Below are 12,424 nucleotides of genomic sequence, written 5' to 3' on the forward strand. Positions count from 1 at the left end.
GCGATCAAAACGACAGAATGATTGCAACAACCAGAATGACTCATCACTATGATGCGCACTGCAGTGGCCAACTGAGCAGATCGGGATCTACTGGCCAATCTCCTGCGGCCCCTCACCCCAGCAGGCCCTCCTCCTGATCGGCCCTCCCACCCCAAACGGTGACTGGGCTGGCCAGTCAACCTCCCACATCCTCTCTCCCCTGCCGGCCCAGCCCCAATGGCCCCTATTGGGCCAGCCTGACCAGACCCCCAGCCATGCATGAATTCATGCAACGGGCTTCTAATAGTTCAATAAAGGGGGTGTTTATTGTAGGCCAGGTATGGGGGAACTGCAAGGGATACTTCAATAATCAGGAGTGGTAACAAGGGACAGTTAAGAATGACATGGGACTACAATAGAACCTGAAAACTAGGGACATAGAAGAGGCTTGCTCTCAGGAACTGTGGCTTTTGGTTGAAAGATCCATCTGTCTGTGGTATAAATACCATAATTTCACTCTCTTCCTTCTTTTCAGTCTCGTGCCTATGTTCTCCATGAACCAAACCCAACAGTACGTCAGTGAGTAAGGGAACCCATTATATTCTACAAGAGTCTCCCAGAGTAGAGAGCAGGTGGAGAAGAGTGGAAAAGGTATTAATAGGGGCAAAAGAAAGATATCCTACCCAGGACAAAAGTGCACCTTTCTAACTGCAGGAAAAATATTTGCTTTCAGAGTTGGATTTAATAAAAATATTTTCATACAAAATTTTTCAGTAGTATAAAAATGTAGAAAATCAATGTTGAGGACTTATATAGAAGTTGGACTACTTTTCAACTGAAGGTATCCATATGCACTAGTAATCCTATCAAATAAAAGAGTAATATGGAGATTGACCATCACTCCAACACACAAGATGGCTGCTCCTATGTGGTCAAAGATCCTGCCCCCATGTGGACACAAGATGACCACTGCAAGATGGCCAGCAGGGGAGGGCAGTTGGGAGGCACCAGGCCTGCAAAGGAGTGCAGCTGCGGGTGATCAAGCCTTCAGGGGAGGGCAGTTAGGGGTGACCAAGCCGGCAGAGGAGGAAAGTTGGGGGCAAACAGGCTGGCAGGGGAGCAGTAAACATCAGTCAGGCTGGCAGGGCAGTGGTTAGGGGGTGATCAGGCTGGCAGGCAGAAGTGGTTAGGGGCAATCAGGAAGGTAAGCAGGCAAGCAGTTGTTTTCTATGTAATTATAATTATTTCATCCTGTAACAACCTTATACTGTTATAATCAAAAGGAAACTTTATAGTTGAAGTAACTTTCTGAAGGTCACTCACCTAGTAAGTGGATTGAACCCAGTCAACCTCACTCTAATGTTTCGGCTCTTATTTGATTCTCTCTCTCACTAACTTGAACCAAAGATATTATTTTTTAAAATTTTTAAAATAAATTTTAAAAATATATTTTATTGATTTTTTACAGAGAGGAAGGGAGAGGGATAGAGAGTTAGAAACATCAATGAGAGAGAATTATCGATCAGCTGCCTCTTGCACATCCCCTACTGGAGATGTGACTGCAATTAAGGTACATGTCCTTGACAGGAATCAATCCTGGGACCTTTTAGTCTGCAGGCTGAAGCTCTATCCACTGAGCCAAACTGGTTTCGGCCAAAGATATTCTTTTCATTCTGAATTACTATTATATATTATGAAGAAATTATAAGTACATTAATCATGATTTTCTTTTTGAAACTGAGAGAATACTCCAAAGTGGCTTTCATATGGATGGTAAAATTAATGTAAACAATCTTTAGACTTCCTATTAAACCAAATCAGTTAATCAATTCCTTTGCCCATACAGATGGCAAAGATAATTTCCACTGGTTTATTAATTAATGTGACTCAGTCCAGAGAAGAGCATGTTTAGTTAACCTATTACTTTGACATTATGTAGACACAAGACATATTAGTAATTGTTAAATCTAAATTTGCTGTTTTCTATTATAGTATTGTTTCCAAAGTAATTACTGTGTGATGATTAAAAAAAAATACCTGGACATTTTCTCCTTATAATTATTAGTATTCTTGGGATAAAGCTATTGAAAACACTACACTGAAATTAAAGAAGAAAAGAAAAATATTTTGGGAAGGCATTTCTTCTTAAAGAATCATAAATAAATTATCTAATAATTGTCTAAAATATGTTGGATATATTCTGCCATCTACTTAATGAAATGGGGAGATCTAGCTCCTCAGAAAAGCATTTCATACAGTGGTATTGAAGGAAGACATATTTTCTGTTCAAATTCTATTGAGTTTTGTAAAAACTACTCAATTATAAATGTGTTCTTTCTCTGATCTGGGCTCTCCTGTGCATTTAACTTTCTCTGAGTATTTTTATCTTTGCTCACATTAAGAGACTCTATACTAAGTTATCTTTAGTGAGAGCTTTTTGAGAATATTTTATTGGCACCTTGAGATGAAATAACATAACCTATGCCTAAGACTCCAATGTGGTACTCTGAATATGACATAGGATCTTTGGAATAATAATTTACACTCATAGGGCTATGAAATACCAATGATTCACAAAAACAGTCATGAAATGGTAATGGAAGATTTAGAAATTGGCCCTTCAGAAGCATATTTTTAAAAACAATGAGGTGAAAAATCAATAGAGAAAGAACTATGTTTTTTATTTTTCACCAGAGTTCTCAGAGAACATTGCTACAGAAATGAATCAACACAATTATTCACCACCTATACTATATTACCCAGAGTTATAAGCACAGTCTTTCAGGTATTTAAGAAAATTTCAGTTCCCATGACCAGATTTTAGCCGATGTTTCTCTTGTCACCAGCACATGGACATGCTGGCTAAAAGCTAACAAATGTTTTGAATAGACAGCTGGTCATTAACCCAAGAGAGAAATCCCCATGTGCCAGAAATAAAGAAGAATCTCAAAGCCAGAGTGAGAAGTAGCTGAACTGAGATGCTAGGCACTACCAAAAACCAAACCAAACCAAACCAAACAAAACCAAACCAAACTAAACCAAGCATAGGCTGAGTAGCAGGTTGGAGCAAGAGGCATTATTGGTCTGATACCTAAATGAGAAAGGAGTCCAGTGTGAAGTCTCCTTGTTGAGAGTTAAAATATTAGCTCAAAGCCAGATTTTAGGAAGGGCCTGCCTAGACTGAAAATGGTTCTCAGAAGTACTTTATGCCTTGACATAAACAAGTGACTAAGCAGCCGGCCTTCTCCCCGCTAGAGCAGACCATCACTCTCAGAAGCCGGAGCCCTGGATGTGGCACAGACCCAGGCAGAGCTTTACTGACTGAGTTAATAAGCAGTGTCTTCGCACAGGTACTACGGGCAGGTAGCCTAACTTAATGGTAACCCCAATTTTCTTGAGCATCTATCATGGTCCAGGCATCTTCACCAAAGGAGATAAAAGCAATGAAAATGAAAAACAAAACAAAACAAAACAAAACAAAAAATAGATAAAGTCCTTGTTCTCATAGAACTCACCTTTTGGTTTTCTGAAAATCAACCACAAATAAATATTTAAAATATGCCATGTGACAAACAGTGCTACGAGGAATACTAAAGCAAGGTGATGTGATGGGAATAGATGAGGGGCGTGTTTTACACAGAGCCGTCACGGAAGGCTTCCCTCCTGTGGTGACAGGGAGCACCCTAAGGGAGTGACCGTGCAGGTGTCTGGGGGAAAGCACTCTGGGCAGAGCAAGCAGTGAAGACAAATGCTCTGAGGCCAAGATGTGCATGGTCGGTTCTGGAAATAGCAAGGGTGACCTAAGCAGTCCTGTCTGACTCACTGAAAGGGAGTAGCTGAAGCTCTGGCAGCATCAGTGTAAACTAACCATATGCAAATTTTCCATTTCATTTTTATTACAAGATTCCAATTTCAATATTGACCTTTCCTTTTCATGTTTTATATATACTTTCCTTAGGCTACAACATATTACGCTAGTTGAAAACAGAAGGGACATATTTAAAAACAAATCCGTTTCATCTCCAAAGCCGATTCGTAAGCTGATCTATTTCTGGTTAATTAACTAAAAGAGATGGAAAAGTGCAAAGAGTAATTTTCTGGGATTTATAATGATTTAAACACGGACTGACTCATTAGGGCTTTATAAACAAATTATGTGATATTGAAAATACTGCTAATCAAATGACTTCAACACGAGGACTTTAATACGTAAGGCATTCCTTGCGGAGAGGGGACAGTGGCCCTTCCACGCCAGGTTGCAGACTCACCACTGGGGAAGACTTTCAGAAAGGAGGGTCCCCAGAGGCCACCTGAGAGATCCCAGCTACAGGAGGGAGCCTCGAGCTATTCATCTGGAACAAGCCCCCATGTAACTCATAGCTTAGAGCCCTTTGACCACGTTTTGGGAAAGATGGCGAAGGGGGGATTAGGGAATCTTCTTTCTGGTTCTTCTTTTGACAAGCACCATTGCCATCTTCCTCTTCTACCTTCTCTGCTCTGAAAAATTTAAAGAGGTAGGTAGTTGCAATGGACATTGGCCAGAGTGTGCAGGGAGACAAATGTCCACTCCCTTTATACTCTTAAGTCTAAGGCCCTTAAAGCGTACTTGGCTTTTCTGTGTGTGGTTCTCTGTTATTTTAATGCAAAGTGACTTAGTCCAAAAGACCCGAGTGTTTAACTTTTCCAGCGTTATTTATTCTCTGAGTCTTGAAAACCCAAACAGTAATTTGGCTTAACTTACTGGGATGCAGTGATGCTGAAATGTAATAGCATAAGCAACACGGTAAGTGTGAAGCAAGTGTAAAGTCCTATCTCTATTGCTCAATTTTATTTACTAGATATAGATAAAATACTCTGAAGAAAAATGTCTGTACTTTTTCCCCAATGGGAAGTTTAAAAAAATTTATTTTAAAAGGGAAACATACTACTACAAGCTCTAAACAAGAATTGGAATTCGAATTATCTACCTGAACAAGTACATTCATACATCTTTTCTAGCTTGATGAACTGGATGTGACCAGAAGGACCCACTTCTCCAGCCACATCTACAAATACAGTATCTTTTCTATTTCTTTAGTGGATTACTTGACCCCACACCTTCTCGATTGCCATGAGCCATGCAGGCAGAAGCCCAGAATCCCCCATTTAGGGCGCCCTTGGGACAGTTGTCCAGTCTTCCTGGGGTTTACTCAGGTCTGAAGTTGGAACTGCTTTAGGTCATGAGGTGGTGAGCAGTGGGACATGTTGATCGGTTCACTATAGGCTCCTGACTCAGGGCTGCCCTTGCCTCTGTGTCCACCACAGAATACTGCTACTGTATTTTGTTCCTTGCATACTGCAACGACTATCCCTTTTCATTCAGTCATGGACTCTTTGTTAGGCTACATTTCTGTACTTGGCATCCAGATTATAACTTTTTATTCATAGTCTTATGTAGAATACTTCCTTTGTACCTTAATGGTGAAACAAAGAGGCTTGAAATGGCTTCTAGTCACAGTCATACACTAAGGTACTTCTCAAGATTCTCTCTTATATCACAGCAACATCCTCCATGTAGTCTTGGATGTCCTTTTCTGTCAGTGACACCCCCACCAGACTACTTCAAATTGTGAGCATGGGGAGTAAGTTAGATTGAAATCTGTTGATAGGAAAATTTTCTCTCTCCTCCCTTATGAGGTCCTGTATTTCAATAAGGTATCAAGTAGCAAACAACCACAACAAGTTACTCTTCATCAGGAGTAACTAGTGCCCAACTGGTATTTGTAAACTAGGACAGTCTAGTGACTCTCAAAACAATGAATAAATGCTTCAAGGTGATTTGTTTTTCTTAATCCCAACTAAACAAGGTTTAGTAAGAGCATTTGCTCAGTTTGAGTAGTCAACGATTAGCACAGAATTTTGAAAATTTTGTGCTTGAAAGCTTTTAAGTGCATTCATTTTTCTTCATTATATATCCCATTACTTTCTGCTACCTCAGAGTCAACCTGTCATTCACATATGCATACCTATTTATCTATCACAAACATTTTTCTTCATACATCCCTTCAACATTCATCAAAACTTGACTTTTGTTTCAAAAAGGCAAAGCTTAGATTACTAGGTACCCTGCCGCACAAATACAAACATACCTCTGAGATATTATGAGTTTGGTTCCAGACAACTGCAATAAAGTGAGTCATACACATTTTTAGTTTCCCAGTGCACACAAAAGTTATGTTTATATTGATACTAGACTTTAGTCTAGTAAGTATACAATAGCATATGTCTAAAAATGTAAAGAACATAATTAAAAAATACTTCATTGCTAAAAAAAAAATGCTAACTATCATCTGAATCTTCAATGAGTCATAACCAATTCTGATGGCTGCTGAATGGTTAGGGTGGTGGCTGCTGAAGGCAGGGGTGGCTGTGACAATTTCTTAGAATGTGTCAACAATGAAGTTGGTCACACCAATTGTTTCTTCCTTTCAAGAACAATTTCTCTGTAGAATGCCTTGCTATTTGATAGCATTATACCCACAGTAGAACCTCTTTCAAAATTGGAGTCAGTCCTCTCAAACCCTGATACTGCTTTATCAACTAAGTTTACATAATAAACTTATTTACATATTCCACGTGTTTGCTGTCATGTCCACAATCTAAAATAGCATCTTCCAGGAGTAGATTCCATCTCACAAAATCACCTTCTTTGCTCATCTATAAGAAGCAACTCCATATCTGTTAACATTTTAACAGGAGATCACAGCAATGCAGTCATATCTTCAGGCTCCACTTCTAATTCTAGTTCTCTCGCTATTTCCTCATTTGCAATTACTTTCTCCACTGAACTATCACCTCAAAGTCATCCCTGAAGGTTGGAGTCAACATCTTCCAAACTCCTATCAACGTTGATATTTTGATGTCTTTCCATGAATCACAAATGCTCTTAATGGCATCTAGAATGGTAAATCCTTTCTGTAAGATTTTCAGTTTACTTGACCCAGATCCATTAGAGGAATGACCATATAGGGCAGCCATAGCTTTACAAAATATACTTCTTAAATAATAAGACTTGAAAGTCAAAATTACTTCTTGATCCGTGGGCTGCAGAGTGGATGTTCTGTTAACAGGCTTGAAAACAACATTCATCTTCCTGTACATCTCCATCAGAGCTCTAGAGTGACGAGGTGCATTGTCAGAGAGCAGTAATATTTTGAAAAGAATCTTTTCTTTTTTCTGAGCATTAGGTCTCAGCAGTGGGCTTAGCATATGCAGTAAACCAGATGTGCTGTCATCCAGGCTCTGATGATCCATTTAAGAGAACAGGCAGAGTAGATTTAGCATAATTCTTAAGGGCCCTTGTATTTTCAGAATGGAATATGTAGGCTTCCACGGCGTTAGTCCCTAACCAGAGACTCAGCCTGTCTTTGAAGCTCTGAAGCCAGTCATTGACTCTAACTCTGAAAGTCCCAGATGGCATTTCCTCCCAATATAGAGCTGTTTCATCTACATAGAAAGTCTATTTCGTGTGCTACCTTTTAGAATGATCTTAGCCAGGTCTTCTGGATAATGTGCTGCAGCTTCTATATCAGCACTTGCTGCTTCTCTTTGCATTTTTATGTTATGGAGCTGACTTCTTTCCTTAAATCACATGAGCCAACCGCTGCTAGCTTCAAACATATCTTCTGTGGCTTCCTCACTTCTCTCAGCCTTCCTAGGATTGCAGCGAGTTAGGACCTTGCTCCGGATTAGGCTCTGACTTAAGATAATTTTATGGCTGGTTTGCTGTTCTCTCCAGATCACTAAAACTTTCTCCATACCAGCAATAATGCTGTTTCTCTTGCTTGTCATTTTTGTGTTCACTTGAGTATATTACTTTTAATTTCTTTCAAGAACTTTTTCTTTGCATTCACAACTCAGCTGGCTGGCCCAGCTTTTGGCCTAGCTTGGCTTTCCTCACTAAGCTTACTCATTTCTAGCTTTGATGTAAAGTGGGAGATGTGCAACTCTTCCTTTCATTAGGATACACAGGAGCTCCTATCGGGTTATTAATTGGTCTAATTTCAATATTGTTGTGTTTCAAGGAACAGGGAAACCCAAAGAGAGGGAGAGAAGGTCGGTGGTGCAGTCAGAACACACTCATTTGTCAATTAAGTTTACTGTTGTTCATTGTGCGAGGTTCATTGTGCCCCAAAACAATTAAAATAGCAACATCAAAAATCAATTATGATAGATCTCTATATCAAATATCATAATAATGAAAACATTTGAAATATTGTGAGAATTACCAAAATGTGACACAGAGACAAAAAGTGAGCAAATGCTGTTTGAAAAATGGCACCAGTAGGCGTGGTCAATGCAGGGTTGCCACAATCTTCAATTTGTAAAAAATGCAGTATCTGTAAAACGCAATAAAGCCAAGTGTAATAAAATGAGGTATGCTAGTATAATCCTTTAAAAAAAAGTTTTTTTTATTGATTTCAGAGAGGGAGGGAGAGAAAGAGAGATAAAAACAATGATGAGAGAGAATCATTGACTGGTTGCCTACTGCACACCCTACACTGGGGATCGAGCACACAACTTGGGTATGTACCCTCACTGGGAATTGAACCATACTCTCCTGGTTCACAGGCTGACAGTAAACCAGTTAGCCACACCAGTCAGGCTAAAACTTTCTTAATTGACTCTTATATGAAGAGATTTCTTACACTGTCAAGTATCTAAGGTTCAGTTCTACACTTTAAGCTTTATTATTCAAAATAATCTAGAGATACCATAAATAAACTATAAGTAAAGCACATAATACCTTGCTTATGGGTTTAAAATAGGTTTTTTTTTTCTGCAAAAAATAAATGCTAACTTATAAAATATTCATGTGCCCCTATGAAAATGATAATCAGTTGAATATGCTGATCACTAGATATATAATACCAATATTAAAGGTCATTTTCATTAAATTTTTTTCTGGACTGTGGTTATTTCAGGTATAAAACTGTGAACATGAGCTTCTTTGAGTGAAAATATCAGTAAACTAGGATATTCATTGCTGAATAGGAAATATCCACAACGAACCTATTCTGTATTTAAATAATGAGGCAAAGGCATGACCTCATTGGATTTTCATATTCTCTTTTACAGAGATAGGATATAATGGCCCATACTGATTTTGTGCTCATGATATGAGAAAAATATATCTTTTTAATACATTATTGAATAATTGAACTTGTAAAAATTGTGTGCAAATTGCTTTCCATAGTTTGAATTAGAAAGCAGAGGATAAATGTTTTTAGGAAATGTATACTGAATTCTTTTATAAATGATATTTCTTCTTAATGTCTTGTATTTTTAGGCTAAGATATAATACATTTATTTCTAATAGAAAAATATGTTTAACCATATAAAAAACATGAAAAATTTTTAATGAAAGCTATAATAACTTTAGGACATTATATTTTTTAATTATAGAAAGGCCAACATTCTAAATAAATCTCATAAATAATATTTTTAATTGTGTAAAAAATGATCAAATATTAGCTAACATAAAATTTTCCTTTTTATCTTTCTTGATTTTCTCTTTTTTTAGGTACTTACGTAAACAAATACCAAGTTAAAAAGATAAATTTGAAAAAGTTTTTGAGATTTTAGAATACTGATAAAGATATAATAAAATCAATAGAGGACAATGTAGAATAAATTTTAGTGTGTAAATTAGAATTTCAACTTGAAGGCAAGTATAAAAAGTTCTTATCAAGCTATTTGGTAAATATTAATAATTAATAAATACAATACTTTGCTATTTGTATGTTGTTTAACAAATACAATATTAAATATTTATATTTAATGAAAAGTCAATTTGAACCTAACTGGCACACAATCTAATCAGTGACTGAAGTTAATTATTGCTTATAAATATAGGGTGTCAAAAAATATAAATACTTTAACAGCTGATAACTCACTTAATTTTCATTCCTTTCACATTTAACTGATTTGAAATAATGGGTGAAGCCAGATTAAGCTCTGAACAAAGAAAATTTCCTAAAGTGCCACTAGACTTTTTTTAATGGGGATACATAAAAGACAAAGTTTACATTACAAAACTGGTAAAAATCGACGAGTTGAGGACAGACAAATACTGAACAAATGATTTTTTATATTTGCAATCCCGTTGCTTCACATTATCAGTGGTGCCTGGACCAAAACAGTCAACAGTTTGAAAACAGGTTTGGACCAAAAAATTATTCATTTCTGTAGATTCTTTTAAATTTTGAAAATGAACTGCATGTTAATAAACACTGACTTTACTGGTATAATCATTCAAAGTGTATATACATTTTGGGGAACACCCTATATATTTCAAATATTGTAAAATATTTGAGTCAGGTCATCACTAGTCTCTTCATTTAATAATCACTAAGTCTACCTATAAACTTTGGAGAAGGAAAAAAAAATACATGAAAAAAAATACATGTACAACATTGGTCATATATTTATACTTAAATTATACTTACCTGATCCTTAGTTTTTATTTTTTCCAGCCATGATGTTTATATAGTTCACTCAAGTTATATGATATTGAGTCTTTATCTATAGTTGGATAAATATACTATTTTGGTTAATTAGAATTAAAAATAAATTATGAAAGAACAGCCCTAATCGGTTTGGCTCAGTGGATGGAGTGTCAGCCTGCAGAGTGAAGGGTCCCAGGTTTGATTCTAGTCAAGGGCATGTACCTTGGTTTCAGGCACATCCCCAATAGGGGGTGTGCAGGAGGCAGCTGATCGATGTTTCTCTCTCATCCAATGTTTTTAACTCTCTGTCACTCTCCCTTCTTCTCTGTAAAAAATCAATAAAATATATTTTAAAAAATTATAAAAGAACAATGATGATTTGCTAATTTAGCTAAGAGAAAAAAATTACTTAATTATTAATTCATAATCCATATTTTTCAATATTCACTGAGTAAGTATGGAACATTTTATTCTCTCTTTTATGTATAAGGTCTCTTCTCAAAAAGGAAAAAGATAAGAAAAATACATTGAAAATTTTTTATATCTGTACTTTTTTAAAAGTTCCACTAATTTTTTTTTGCTAGTCTACAAAAATCTTTCCTATTTTTAAAATCCTTTTCAAAAGTTTTAATACAAGACTATTTTAACTATGTCCTTAAATATTTTACATGCCTCTATTTTTAATGACCTGTGGTATATTTCCAGCAATAAAGTACTATTAGTTCAATTGCCTTTTTCCTTTACTCAGTTTATAGTAGCAAGACTGTTTTGTTTTTTATAAACATACAAAATGACATTGTTGAGTTTTCTAGGTCTCTGAAGTGGTAATTTTTGGAGAAAATAGTTCTCCTACTAGAGCTATTGTACAAAATGATAAAGATAGAAACAACCGCTTCTATCCCAAAGGTGCAACTATCCACACTCAAAGTGAATGTCATTCCGAGATCAATTATGTGTTGAGAAGGAAAACACTGAAGGTATGAGACTGTATTCTCAAAAAGGAGAACAAAGGATTCTCTACTTTATAAGTTTCTTACTGAAAGAGAAAAGCTTAGACTCATCCTTTTCTCATGTTGTAGATGGCATTAATCTCACAGAACTATAACTGCACTGCTTTCCATTTACATATTTTCCAATTTGTTTCAATGGAAAACTCTGATTGTTTCAGCTTATACAAGGCAGCAGTCTTTTTCTGGCCAAATGACATTTATGCACAAATGTTACACTCTAACTCAAATGTTCAAAGTGAAAACAACTAAAAATTCTATTGGCTGTGGCAAATGATATGAGTTTAAAAAATGTTAAACCATGCATCAAAATAAATATTTTTACCTGTTTGTTTGTTGAGATCATGTACCATAATAACCGAGCACCAACATTTTAATTTTTCCTTTTTAATTCAAGCAATGTTTTGTATTCTCCCCTCTTCCAGATTTATTGGTGGGGAATTGTTCACATCTGCGAAAGAATGTTCCTTTTCAAAAAGGTGGGCTGTCAATCTAAGTCACCTTGACCATGGGAACTCAGCAAACATAGAAATAGTCAGGGAATGGCAGCACTTGGATTCCAGGCCATTCATTCATGTTAAAGCCCATCCAACAACTGCCTGTGGATACAGATGCAGAACTAAACCACCTAAGAGACTGGGAAGAGTCATAGACTTGCCAGGCCCTGAATATGGGGCACACATCAAGTCCCATAAGTGGGGTTCAGAGGGGAGAGCTCACTAGACAAGTTTCCACATTTTTTGTTGGCATTTTGGGCCAAGATCTTACTCTAGCCATCCCAAATCCTATATTTTGAGTGACCATATTCACCAGTGTCCTTTACCCACTGTAGGATTTGGAAAGCACATAGTAGATTGAAGGACTTCAGGATGGGGTGGTTGGAATTAACCTAGTAGACTGAAGGTATTTCAATTCGACTAACCATGCAGGGCAGGGACTGGCAGGATTTAA

The 12,424-nt window shown here is 36.7% G+C and overlaps 1 pseudogene; it reads right to left on the bottom strand.

The window, feature by feature from the left end:
* Positions 1-6,316: 6,316 nt before the first annotated feature.
* LOC118709263 overlaps positions 6,317-12,424 on the bottom strand; it is a 77,623-nt pseudogene continuing 71,515 nt past the window's right edge.

The sequence above is a fragment of the Pipistrellus kuhlii genome, unplaced genomic scaffold, assembly GCF_014108245.1.
Source record: "Pipistrellus kuhlii isolate mPipKuh1 unplaced genomic scaffold, mPipKuh1.p scaffold_m20_p_7, whole genome shotgun sequence".
Classification (NCBI taxonomy): domain Eukaryota; kingdom Metazoa; phylum Chordata; class Mammalia; order Chiroptera; family Vespertilionidae; genus Pipistrellus; species Pipistrellus kuhlii.